The following is a 12,005-nucleotide window of genomic DNA, read 5'->3' as shown; positions in this document are numbered from 1 at the left end:
GTCCTCGTGTCGTTCGTACCCCTCCTTGCGTAGTCTCATGGACCATGGTGTCGTCCTCGTCATTGCGCAACCCCACCCCACCAACTCACGGCGGCGTTGACACGTGCTCACAACACCTTGTCCTCGTGCTCCCAGCACTGACTTCATCTTCCCTAGGAACACCCATGTCGTAGCATCATCTCGCGTCGATCCCCACGTTGGCGGCCATCTCTCTTGGCACTGCATTGGCGTCTCGATCCAAGCGGCACTCGTGTCGTAGCATCGATCCCCGTCGATTGCAGCATTGTGGCCACCACACCCAACATGGCATCCCTAAACCCAGAAGCAACCGCATCGTAGCACCGAACCCCATTGATTGCAGCACTAGTGGCCACCACTCCCAATTTGGAGTCGAGACCATGCAACACGCAATGCAATGCCTCCCCCACGTCCACAACACTGGTCCATGCCAATTGCAACATAATTAATTGGCCATCGCTCCCAACACGGGCCACGGCTCATGGCCCTCGCAGATCAGAGCATCCCGGTCATCGTCCCAGCTCGCTGCATTGTTAGTCGGGCCTCCTAGCTACATGTGTCGGTACTCATAGCAGCCGTCAGTCTAGCTTGTTGTAGCCCGCGGGGTGCGGCAGTGTTGGTTGTAGCACCGACGGTGTGCGTGATGGCTGGTGTAAAGACATTATCTCTCCTTGAACGGGCTAAGAGCATCTCTACTCAGCCCCACCCAACAGGCCCCCAAGTCCCCTTTTTATCGCCAGCGACAAAAATCGGCCCAGTCGCGCCGTTTGTGACGAAATAACATCCGGCGAACCCAGGCCGAACCCAGCGCGCCGGGGGGCGCCTGGGGAAGCTGGCTGAAGCAAAAAGGCATGTGGGCCCGCTCTGTCGGCAAACACCGGACGATTTCCCACCGTTTTCGTCCCCCTTTCCCTCCATTTCCCTCTTCTTCCACGCCTCTCCTGCCATTCTCCCCCAGATCCGCCCGCCATGCCACCAAAGAAATATGCGGCCCCTCGCGTAGCCACCGATGGCGCCGTCAAGCCAAAGAAGAGGAAGCCGAGGACGCCATTGGCAAGGCCCCCCAGCATGTCGAACACATAGTGGAAGGCCAACGTCGATCGCTGGGAGGCAGTCACTGTCGACAGGCGGAACAGGCTCACCATGAAGAGGGCCAGGGACGCGACGGCTTTGGCTGCCGCGGCGGAGTAGGGAGAGGCGTCTCACGCGGGGATGATGATCCTTCCGCCTGGCCACTACCAACAAGCCGTGTGAGGGAGCCAGCAGAGCGTCGCTTCACTGGCCAACTTCTCGCCGCCACCGCAACCATGGGGGTACGCGCCCTCGCCTGGCTACTCCAACGGCGATGCGCATGGCGGCTTCAACCCCAACGTCACCTTCCTTCATGGCGCATCGCCGCGTGCTTCCCCCTCCGGCTTCAACCATGACCAGCGCACACCCTCCCCCGCGTTCACCGCTGGCCTCAACACCCAGTACAGCTACTCGCCGACGGCGTACTCTTGCTCATCACATGTGCCGCCTCTGTGCCGTGGCACACAGCCCTTCACCCATGGCTCGACTCCACAGTTCAGCAACACCGACGCCAACATGGACGAGATCATCACGAGTGGCTCGGTCGCCGCCGCTTCGTGCCCCGGGTTCCGCGTGCAAGACAAGACGATGGACACCGCTGCTGACATGGACGACGAGCTCGACAACATCGAGGAAGAGGTGAAGGGGGAAGAACTGCCAGAGGCAGAGGCGGAGGCGGAGCCGGTGCCGAAAGGAAGAAAGAAGAAGCGGGAGGCCAACGCTAGGCCGGGCGAACCTCACGTCAAGTGGACGTCCACGGAAGACGAGTGCCTCACCGAAGCATGGAAGACCGTCAGCATCGACCCGATCACCGGCTCGAATCAGAACACCGACACATACTCGAGAAGGATCAAGACGGCGTTCGACGAGCGCAAGTTGGTCGACCCCGACTTCGCCAACATCCACATGGATTGCAACGAGAAGGCCATGGCGAACCACTTGGCGACCATTCAGACGGCCTGCAACAAGTGGCATGTGATTCAAGACGAGGTCGCGGCTCACCCGGAAAGCGGCGCCAACGTCGAGGGGCAGGTATGCCCATCGTTCACCGGTTTATTTCTTTCGCCTTGTTTTTCGCCGACACTTGTTCTTTGGATGTGCAGATGGTTCAGATGTTCAACATGTTTCGCCAGGACAACAGCGACCAAGAGTTCAAGTTCCTTCACGTGTTCTCCAAGATCGAGGGGTGCGAGAAGTGGAGGGAGGTACGGCTCGCTCTCGTCAAGGCCAAGGAGACCTACAAGCCGGACATGCCTGCCCCGGCGGCGGTAGAAGGGCGCCCTGATGGCAACAAAAGAGCCAAGGCGGCTAGGGACGCGGCACCAGCTGCCGAACAGCTGCAATCGTCGATCAAACAGTGCATCGCCGTTGCCAAGAACAATGTCGCCAAGAGGGAGGAGAAATCTGACGCGAGGTGGTCGGCGTTGATGACGAAGCAGGACGTCAAGATCGACCTTCTCAGGATCAACGTCGTCGCGAAGAAGAGGAACACCGACCTGGCATTCTTGATGGCGGCAGACATGTCGATGATGGACGAGCAGGTCAAGGCATGGTACCTGGCAGAGCACGGCCTCATCTTGAACCAGATGCCCGGACCGGTGGCGACCACCGCCCCTACGCCCTCGCCGACGCCGACCCCCAGCCCGAGCAATGGCAGCACGCCGACTCCCACGCCGACGCCGAGCCTGAGCACTGAAGCCACGCCAACGCCCACCACGGACAGTACCATGTCCACGCCGACGGCGAGCCCGAGCGCTGAAGCTGCGCCCATGCGTCCCCTGATTCCTTTCCTTTTGATCACCGAACATTTGGGTGTGTTTTGCTCGCCGACCTGTGGCATGATGGTCGCCGACCTTTGGCATGATCGCTGAACCTGTGGCGTTTTCTTTAGTGGGAAAGACAGTTTCAAATTTTTTGGGAGTCTGGGGCCTGAAACCTGGGAGGCGGCTGGAAACTTGATCGCCCCCAGGGCGAAAAAATCGCCGGCGCAAACGCCAAAAGGCATTCGCCGGTTGCGCTGGGGGGTCAAACGGCTGGAGGTGCACTAATGTTGGGAAAAGGAAGGCACAAGCGCAAAGAGGGAGAGGGGCTTAGGCTACGCGCAATACTGTTGACTAAAGAAGTGTCGACGATGGAAGCGCATTAGCTAATCGAGGAGCACGCCTGAGGAAGACTATGTTGGTCGGTAGGGAATTCGCAGGGTTTGAGCGTTCGAGAAGGGTAAGGACACATAAGAACCATGTGTAGATTCCACGAGGAGGATGAGTGTGCATGTAGTTGGGAGACGACTGACCAAAATGTGTAATCCATCGGCCGATTCAGAATGTTTTCCTTAAAAAAACTATGCTAAAAGAACTCAACTTGTTGAATTACTCCAACATTGTATTTTTTTGAAAAGGAGGATGATCTCTGGCCTCTGCATCCAGAAGATGCATGCAACCATTTTATTAATAATTCACAAAGACCTTACAAAGTAATACATCAATATGTCTGAAGCCGCTATCTTGGAACATATGTCGCTACTCCTATGCATTGATGAAGGGGTGCAGAAAGTGTGAGCCGAATACCCAGACCTCACACCTAAGCATGACATCTAAAGGCGGAGGCCCCAACCAAGCCACATATCAGGCCTGGGGCACAAACCAATCCGATGCACTCTCTTAGGTCGCCACTGTCGTCTTCCGTCGATCCATCTTCAGAGTAGATATTGCTGCATCGACCTTGCCAGGCCTGCCGTCGAGGCCACCACAGTGCCAGACAACACATCCTCCCTACGCGCGTCTGATGTCTACTACGCAAATTTCTTCTTGTAGATTCTGTTGGGTCTCCAAGCGCAAAGTTTTGTAGGACAATAATAAATTTCCCTGAAGTGGATGACGTAAGGTTTATCAATCCGTGAGAGATATAGGATGAAGATGGTCTCTCTCAAATAACCCTGCAATCAAATACAAGAAATCTCTTGTGTCCTCAACACACCCAATATAATGGTAACTTTTATAGGTGGACTAGTTCGGCAAAGAGATGGCGATACAAGTGTAGTATGGATAGTAGATATAGATTTTTGTAATCTGAAATAATAAAAACAACAAGGTAATCTATATCTATACCTACTATTAAAGGGAATATGTATTCTTGGTTGGGTTTAGTCCTTTTCCTTTGGTTTACACACGCTAAGCAATCTGGGCCAGGTACTTGTATGTTGATGGGCCTTTTATGAGCTTTCAAGAGACCGCGAAAAATAATTGGGTCAAAATAAATCAACATTGTGGAAATTAAACGCATGACCTCCTGTCTAGCTCTTCAATGTAACAACCAACAACCTATGCGCCTTTCACATTTACTAATCCCAACTCGCTCTAAATACACGAGTCACAGTCATCATGTTTAGGGCGAGCTAATTAAGCGAGTGAGCTAATAAAGGAAGGATTGTGGGCTTAAATAGAATATTTAAACGGATGTAGTTAATTAAAGAAAGAATTACGGGTAAACTGGTGGAATAGCTAAAAGAAAAATTGTGGTCTTAGTAAATTCTACATGAACAATTTGAGGTAAAAAGGTAGGATAATTAAAATGAAGGATTTGCAGGCTTCAATGTGTTGGGGCTACTAAATTAGAAAAGGAAGGATTTTATTCTCGATTAAAACGGGTGAGGACATCATGGTAATTAATGAAAGGATGGATTATACTTAAATGCCATTAAAAAGATTATATTTAAATGGAATCAGTGGGAGATTATGCCCCACAAAAAAAAATGAACACGGCTAAATTGCAACGTATTTTTTAAGTTCATTTTGTAGAAGGATGCTGCATTGCAGCATGTTCTTCATATTGAATTCGGTGCTGTGAGACATTATGCTTGCACAAAATATTAATTTTTCCCGTTGCAACGCACGGGCATATGTGCTAGTAAGTACTAAACGGAGCACAAACGATATTGTAGTGCTTGGAAACAAGGCCTAGGGTTTATACTTTCACTAGTGCAATCTCTTAACAGTGCTAACATAATCGAATCACATAACAATCCCTCAACATGCAGCAAAGAATCACTCCAATGTTTCTATCAGAGAATGTAGGACGAAAGTGTGTATCAACCCATGTACCTAGATTACCCCAATGTCACTACGGGAATCCGCAAGTTAATTACAAAAACTTATATCAAGTGACTCAATATAATACCCCACTGCCACCACAGGTATCCATATGCAAGACATATATCAAGTGTTCTCAAATCCAAAATATTCAATCTAATATAACGAAACCTCAAAGAGTAAGAATCAATTCATCAGAACAAGATAGAGAGGGGAAAACACCATATAATCCGACTATTTTAACAAAACCCATGGTTACATCAAGACCGTGCCGGATCAAGACACGATAGAGAGAGATCAAACACATAGTTACTGGTACATACCCTCAGCCTCGAGGGTGAACTAATCCCTCCTCGTCATGGAGACCGTCGGTATGATGAAGATGGCCTCCAATGATCCCTTCCCCCTCCGGCAGGGTGCCAAAACAGGGCTCCAAATGGGATCACTTCCGTACAGAGTCTTGCGGCGACGGAGTCGAAGTACTAGGTTTATTTCTGGGGTTTCCCTATTTATAATAATTTTCAGAGTTGGAATCACGTGAAACAGAGTTATGAGGGGCCCACAAGGTATCCCGGCACGACCACCCCCCTTGGCGCGTCGAGTTGCCTTGTCACCTCCTCGTGGATCTTTTGTTCCTCCCACGAAGCTTCGGGGGTCTCTTATGTTCCAAAAAAAGCATCAAAAAGTTTCGTCGCGTTTGGACTTCGTTTGGTATGGATTTTCTGGAAAACATAAAACAAGCAGAAACAACAACTGACACTGGGCACTAGGTTAGTATGTTAGTCCAGGAAATCATATAAAAGTCATATAAAAGTGCACCAAAACCATATAAAACTATTGTGAGAATGGCATGAATACTTCATAAATTATAGATGCGTTGGAGACGTATCAATGTTGCCTTCAAAAAAACTATAGAAACGGTGGAGAAGGATTGCCACGCCCAGCAAAGCAGCACCGACGACGAGTGTGCCCATAGTGACGGAGGCAGCGAACTTGATGTCATTGTCGCCCTCCTGCCCAAGGCCATGGCTTTGGACGGGTACATCCGTAGTGTTCTTCAGCATCAGTGGCGAAGCTTGACAAATATGGCGGGGGGGGGGGGCACGGCCCCCTATGTTGCTCTAAGCTCTGCCAGTGTTCGGCATGCTTACCTGGAACAATATGTGGTGTAAATTTCCATCAAGAATCAAGTAGAGGTTAAAAAAAGCCAAATATTGTATAACATGAGAATCAAGTAGATTGTATAATATGAGTATCAAACTAGTTGGGAGCTGATAATTAGACCAGTAAAACAATATTAAGCAGCATGTTATACAGTCATGAATTAGAAATGCTCTAATGAAATTCATTGTCGGTGTCTCAATTGAGATGAATACAAAATTTTGAGGTGGCAGGGAGAGAGAAACTTAAGAGTAAAGAGTACCTCAAGGAGTAGTCAACGATCAAAGAAGCTCTGGAAGCTGGTTCTGGTTAGATCACATGCTTCCTCTGATGAAATTCGTTGTCGATTTCTCAGTAGAGATGAATACAAAATTATGAGGCAGCTGGAAGAGAGAAACGACAGTGATGGTGTCCCGGACTAGGGGCTGCAAACCACGTCGGCCCCATAATAGTGGGGTGGGCCGAGGACCCCTGGATTGTTAACGAATGGGCCAAGACTACCTTAGCCCAAGGCGTACTCAAGATGGAATCCTCTGAAGACTTAGTGCACACTTCAAGACTCGTTTGAATGTTCGGCCTGTTTATCCCTAGATGTAACCAACCTCATGTAAACCCTAGTATCCCTGGTCCCTATATAAGCCAAGGGGTTGCTACTTGTGAGCTGTGTCGGGATTCTCCCCATCCCCTCTAATAGAATTTAATCTCCTCACCACTCAACTATCATTCCCCACCTCTAATTCCCACGAACCAACATAACCAAATAAAACTAATCAGATATGTGATTAATAAATCAGTAACAAAATTACAATTAAAGGGGAGCTAGTGGTCATTCATCCACGTTCCTCCTCCACTCTCCTCATATATTTGACATGTAGTCCTTCAACAATCGCACACTACTATTTTTAAGTCACATTAGGTGCAACACATTTCTGAATTTTCTTGAGTGGCAATAAAGGAAAAACATATCACCATATAAATATTCAATGCCTTGTATCGAGTTTCACTTTAAATACATTTTACCCCGAGCGATAGGTTTATGTTATGTGGATCACCCTAAAAAATTGCAATGAACATAGAGGCGATATCTTAGAAACCATACAAGTTGGGATTAGAGACTCTACCGTTGGGAGGGCCAGAGCCAGAAAAAAGTGTATGAGGTGGGCCTACAGGAGGTACACCACTTTAGGAGGGCCAAAACCACTAAAATGCAAATAAAAAAACCAAAATGTCATATTCGTAGCTCTAGCAATGTTGTTTTATCAATGTTGGTCTGGGCCATGGTCCCAGCTTGGCCCTGCCTCCGTCATTGGTTGACCTATACAGATGGAGTGTTCTTTTCCGCAGCCACAACTAAAAATATTGTGGTAAGTTGTATCTATGTAACATCCCAATTTTTATTAAATTTGGATGTTAATAGAATCATTCAATGCATATCATATTTCTTTGCATTCTGGAGTTTTTGAAATATTCAAATAATATTTTTCCACTCGAGAAAAACAAATGAGAGGGGATAAGATGACTTCCTCAAATTTATAAAAGAGTGGGAAATTTTATTTTGAATATTATTTGAAGTTTTGGAGTTTATTGGTATTTATTTTATTTGCAAAAAGTGCATTAATTGTATTAGGAAAATATGTTCAAAATGTTCTGTGCTTAAGTTAATGTTCATTAGGCTCTAAATACTGTATAGTTATTTTGGAAATCATTGTGGTGTTTTTATTAATTCATTTGAATTATTTAGGGCCACTTTAGTGTTCGGTTTAAAAAAACACGCACGCACGCACGCACTCACCTGCCTGGACCGAAACCAGTTCGGCCCAGGGACGCACGCGCTCAGCCAGCCGCGCCAGGCCAGCCAGCCCACCGGCCATTTTCGGCCCAAGGCCGCCCGCGCGCCCGAAGCCTCCCGCATTGGTCAACCGCCCGCGCCCGCCCGCGCTCGCCTCCTCTCGCTGCCACTGCCAGGCGGGCCCCGCCCGTCAGGCCGTCCCCAACCTCCCGCACCGCGCGGGATAAGCATGCTCGCCGCGCTCCCGCAACCGCCGCTCGGCTCCCTCGCGGATGAGGCTTATCGGGAGCTCCGTAGAGCTCCTAGCCGCGCCTATATAAAGGCCACGGCCCCCTCTTCCATCCTCGCCGTCCCGCTTCTTCCCACGCCGCCCCTACCGCTTGCTGGCACCGTTCGCATCTCGCCGGAGCCGCGCCACTCCGTCGTCCATTTCGTCGTCTGTGGCACCCCTAACTCTCCTTCCTTTGTCAATTGGATCACCACGATAACGCGCATCTGTTTGACACGTTTTTTTGCCCCTAGGTCCCGTCGGAGCCGCCGGACCGTCGACGCCGGAGCCGCCGGACCGTCGACGCCGGAGCCGCCGGACCGTCGACGCCGGAGCACCGAGCCCCGCCGTCTTCGCCCCGCCCCGTCCCGACGCCGCCGACGAACGCCGACACCACCTTCGCGACGCCCTTGACGCGCCGCACCTCCCCGTCTTCTTCCCCGACGCCGAGGACCGCCGTAGCCGCTGCCCCGCCACCGCCCGACGCCGCGTCGCCGTCCTCTGGTCGTCGCCGACGACGCCAGCCCACTGTGAGCCACCGGCCCACCTTCGCCCGTTAGATCGGTCACCGACGACCTAGATTAGATTAGGTTAGTTGTTTTTTTAGTCAAACCGGTACGCGGTTAACCGCGGGTTTTTAATTTAAAACCGATCGATTTTTGTTTAAGTTAGTCGCCGCCGCCGTTTTTCTTAGATTGTGGCTGTCCGCTGTATAAGCTACGCGGCGAACACCTTTCGGCCAGTAGGAATCTGCCACGTGGCCAGGGACTTGGTTGCGATAGTTTTCTTCTCTGTTTAGTCCCTGTAATTAGCAGATTAGTCCCTGAACTTCGAGTAGCCACAACTTTTTAAACGTAGATCCAAACTCGATGAAACCAGCGGCAAATTCTTCGTTATGTTTAGATCTATCCAGTGGTATCCCTTTTGTAAACTTTTGTTAGATTCAAATTTGAATTTATTCATATTCGAATTCGAACTTCAAATGACCATATCTCCCAAACCGAAGCTCCGATTAAGTTGATTCGTTTTGCACTTTGTCACCGTAGCCAAACCCTATCACCTGGACCTTTGTCACAATAATTTTCACACACCAGAATCTGTCCATTAATATTTTTTACTAGTATGCATAGTATGCACTATAGTTCACATCACTTCTTAAACCATAGGCCCATGTGGTTTTGCACTTAGAATATTTTTGTGCTAGTTAAGTTTGTTGTTTGTTCATTTGGTTTTTCCGAGACTTTTTGCTTTGCATGTTCTTCTTGGTTCTCTGAAATGTTTGCTTATGTTTGTTTATCTTCTTTGCGATAGATTGCGCGGAGTGCGAAGCAGAATATTATCAGTCTTCAGAATTCAACTAGCAGTACCAAGGCAAGTTGCATCTTGATCATGTTTCATTACCTATGTTTTTGTTATGCACTTAGTTCTTTGCGGTAGGACTGCATGGTAGGAATTAATGCCATATGACTATGCTTACACCCAGTAGTTCATTAAGGTAGGTCTGAACCTTACCACATTGTCGCCATCGTTTTACATTATGTTGCTTCGCTAAGGAGACGTGGATTGGGGAGTGATCATTGTAAAATATGAGTGACAATGTAGTAAATAGGACCTAAGATAATTAATGAACTACCTGGGCGGAAACTTGTTGGAATGGTGGCGAAGTACAGTGGGGCACGCATGGGAAATCCATGGTGGTGCACCACTAGTGGACCGTCCACTCAGGCTCAAAGAGATCAATCGTATTCTCATGTCTAGAAGCTTACGTGTGCAGCCACAAGCCAATATGGGCTCTGGCTTAGTTGAGTAGTTAGTGTGACCCCTTCCGGGATGGGCTAGCAGATGTAGAATGATGTAGGTGTACCGGCCTATCCGTGGGTTAAGGGGGAACATTTTCGAAAGACTATGTCTCGATTTTCCGATTATGGAGGTGGTCGAGTCTTGTGGGGGAAAAGTGCGCAACCTCTGCAGAGTGTTAAAACCTAATCGATTAGCCGTGTCCCCGGTTACGGACAAGTTGAGCATCTAGTAGTGGAAATGCCGGGAGATCTCCTCACCTTTAATTAAACAGTTGGGTTTTAAATGAAACTTGGGAACGGATGGAGTTGGGTTTGCCAACTCATCCTATGCAAATGTGTAGTAGTAGAATAACATCTTTCCTAATAGGGAAAAACTAGCTTTATGCAAAAAACTAAACTTAGAGCTTTCCACTAGCCAAATTGCATGTACAAGTAGGTTCTTTACACTTATGATGTGACTTGCCAGTACATTCAATGTACTGACCTATATGGCTGCAACTTATCACGTTGCAGATATGACGAGGATTAAGGTGCGATAGGTCAATGTTCTACACTCGACCTTGCTCGTGGAGTTGGACTCATTTACTGTTTTGCTTTCGCAGTATTTGTTTATTGGCTCTATGCCCTATTTTGTAATGAATGTATGGCTCCTGGACTATCGATGTAATAAAGAGATGTGTGTTATTTCTGTTATTTCATCGAGTACTGTGTGTGCTAGCAAGTCGATCCAGGGACTAGCACTATAAGCACAGAGACTTCGACTCTTAACGAGTCGGGTCACTACAAGATGGTATCAGAGCACACGTCGACTGTAGGATGCAACCCCTAGAAAATGGAAAAGCCATAGGATAAAAAGCTATATTTTTCACTTTCCCTATATATCCTTTGGTCTCGTACCTTCTCTGCTTCATTACTAATGTCTTCCCTGTTTCAAAATGTAGATGTCGTCCGCCATTGTCGAGTTCGAGCAGCCCGATGAGACCATGCCCTTTGGACGGCAGCTGATGAAGATCGTGAAGCACCTGAAGAATGGGCTTCCCACATTCACTGGAACTTTCACTGCCACCTTGCCCGAGGAGACACGTTGGAGGATTGATGCCCATATTCCCCGGACGCATCCTCGAAAACCGCACCAAGCCCATTGATTTCCATGTGGATACTGCAACATGGGGCTTGGGCAGGGGCATTGCTGCTCACATTGCTCTCGGACGCATTCGGGAGGAGTATGACGAGGACCTCAAGAAGACCTCCTTCGTGATGTACGGACGCCGCGACGCAAATGGAGATGTGGTGCGTACCCTGGAGGACGAGACGATAGCATCCCATATCCAGGACATGGAGGATCACATTCATATGATGGAGCTGGAGTTGTCTGACAACATGATTGTCATCAAGAACCTCATGACTCGCAAGGCCGATCTCGAGGAGGAACTCCAGGACGCTCGCATCAAGCATGAGGGAGAGCTGGACGCACTGCAGGAGAAGATTGATGACCTGAAGCTTGAGCTTGAGGAGGCCGAGGAGAAGCTGGATGAGGGAAAACATCCAGGAGGATCACTCTTATGGAGATTTTGTCAGCCAGGACAAGGATTAGGATGATGAGCTTGGAGATGACGACACAGACAGTGATGCAAGGACACCTGATGTCAACATGGTTGACTGGTTTTCATCCGATGAGAGTTAGATTTTATACCACCATGAGAGTTAGAAATTCGATTTCATTATCCGATTAGTTTTACTTCATTTGTAAGACCTTGTCAAATCTTGTGACATGGCTTACCTTAGGTTTGATCATTTGTGTGAACCTCTTT

General features: G+C 48.7%; 1 pseudogene; it reads left to right on the top strand.

Moving 5' to 3' along the window:
• The first annotated feature begins 499 nt into the window (after nt 1-499).
• LOC123159824 (uncharacterized) lies at nt 500-11,793 on the top strand (annotated as a pseudogene).
• Nucleotides 11,794-12,005: the final 212 nt, after the last annotated feature.

The sequence above is a fragment of the Triticum aestivum genome, chromosome 1D, assembly GCF_018294505.1.
Source record: "Triticum aestivum cultivar Chinese Spring chromosome 1D, IWGSC CS RefSeq v2.1, whole genome shotgun sequence".
Classification (NCBI taxonomy): Eukaryota; Viridiplantae; Streptophyta; class Magnoliopsida; order Poales; family Poaceae; genus Triticum; species Triticum aestivum.
This window is presented reverse-complemented; position numbering and strand designations above follow the sequence as displayed.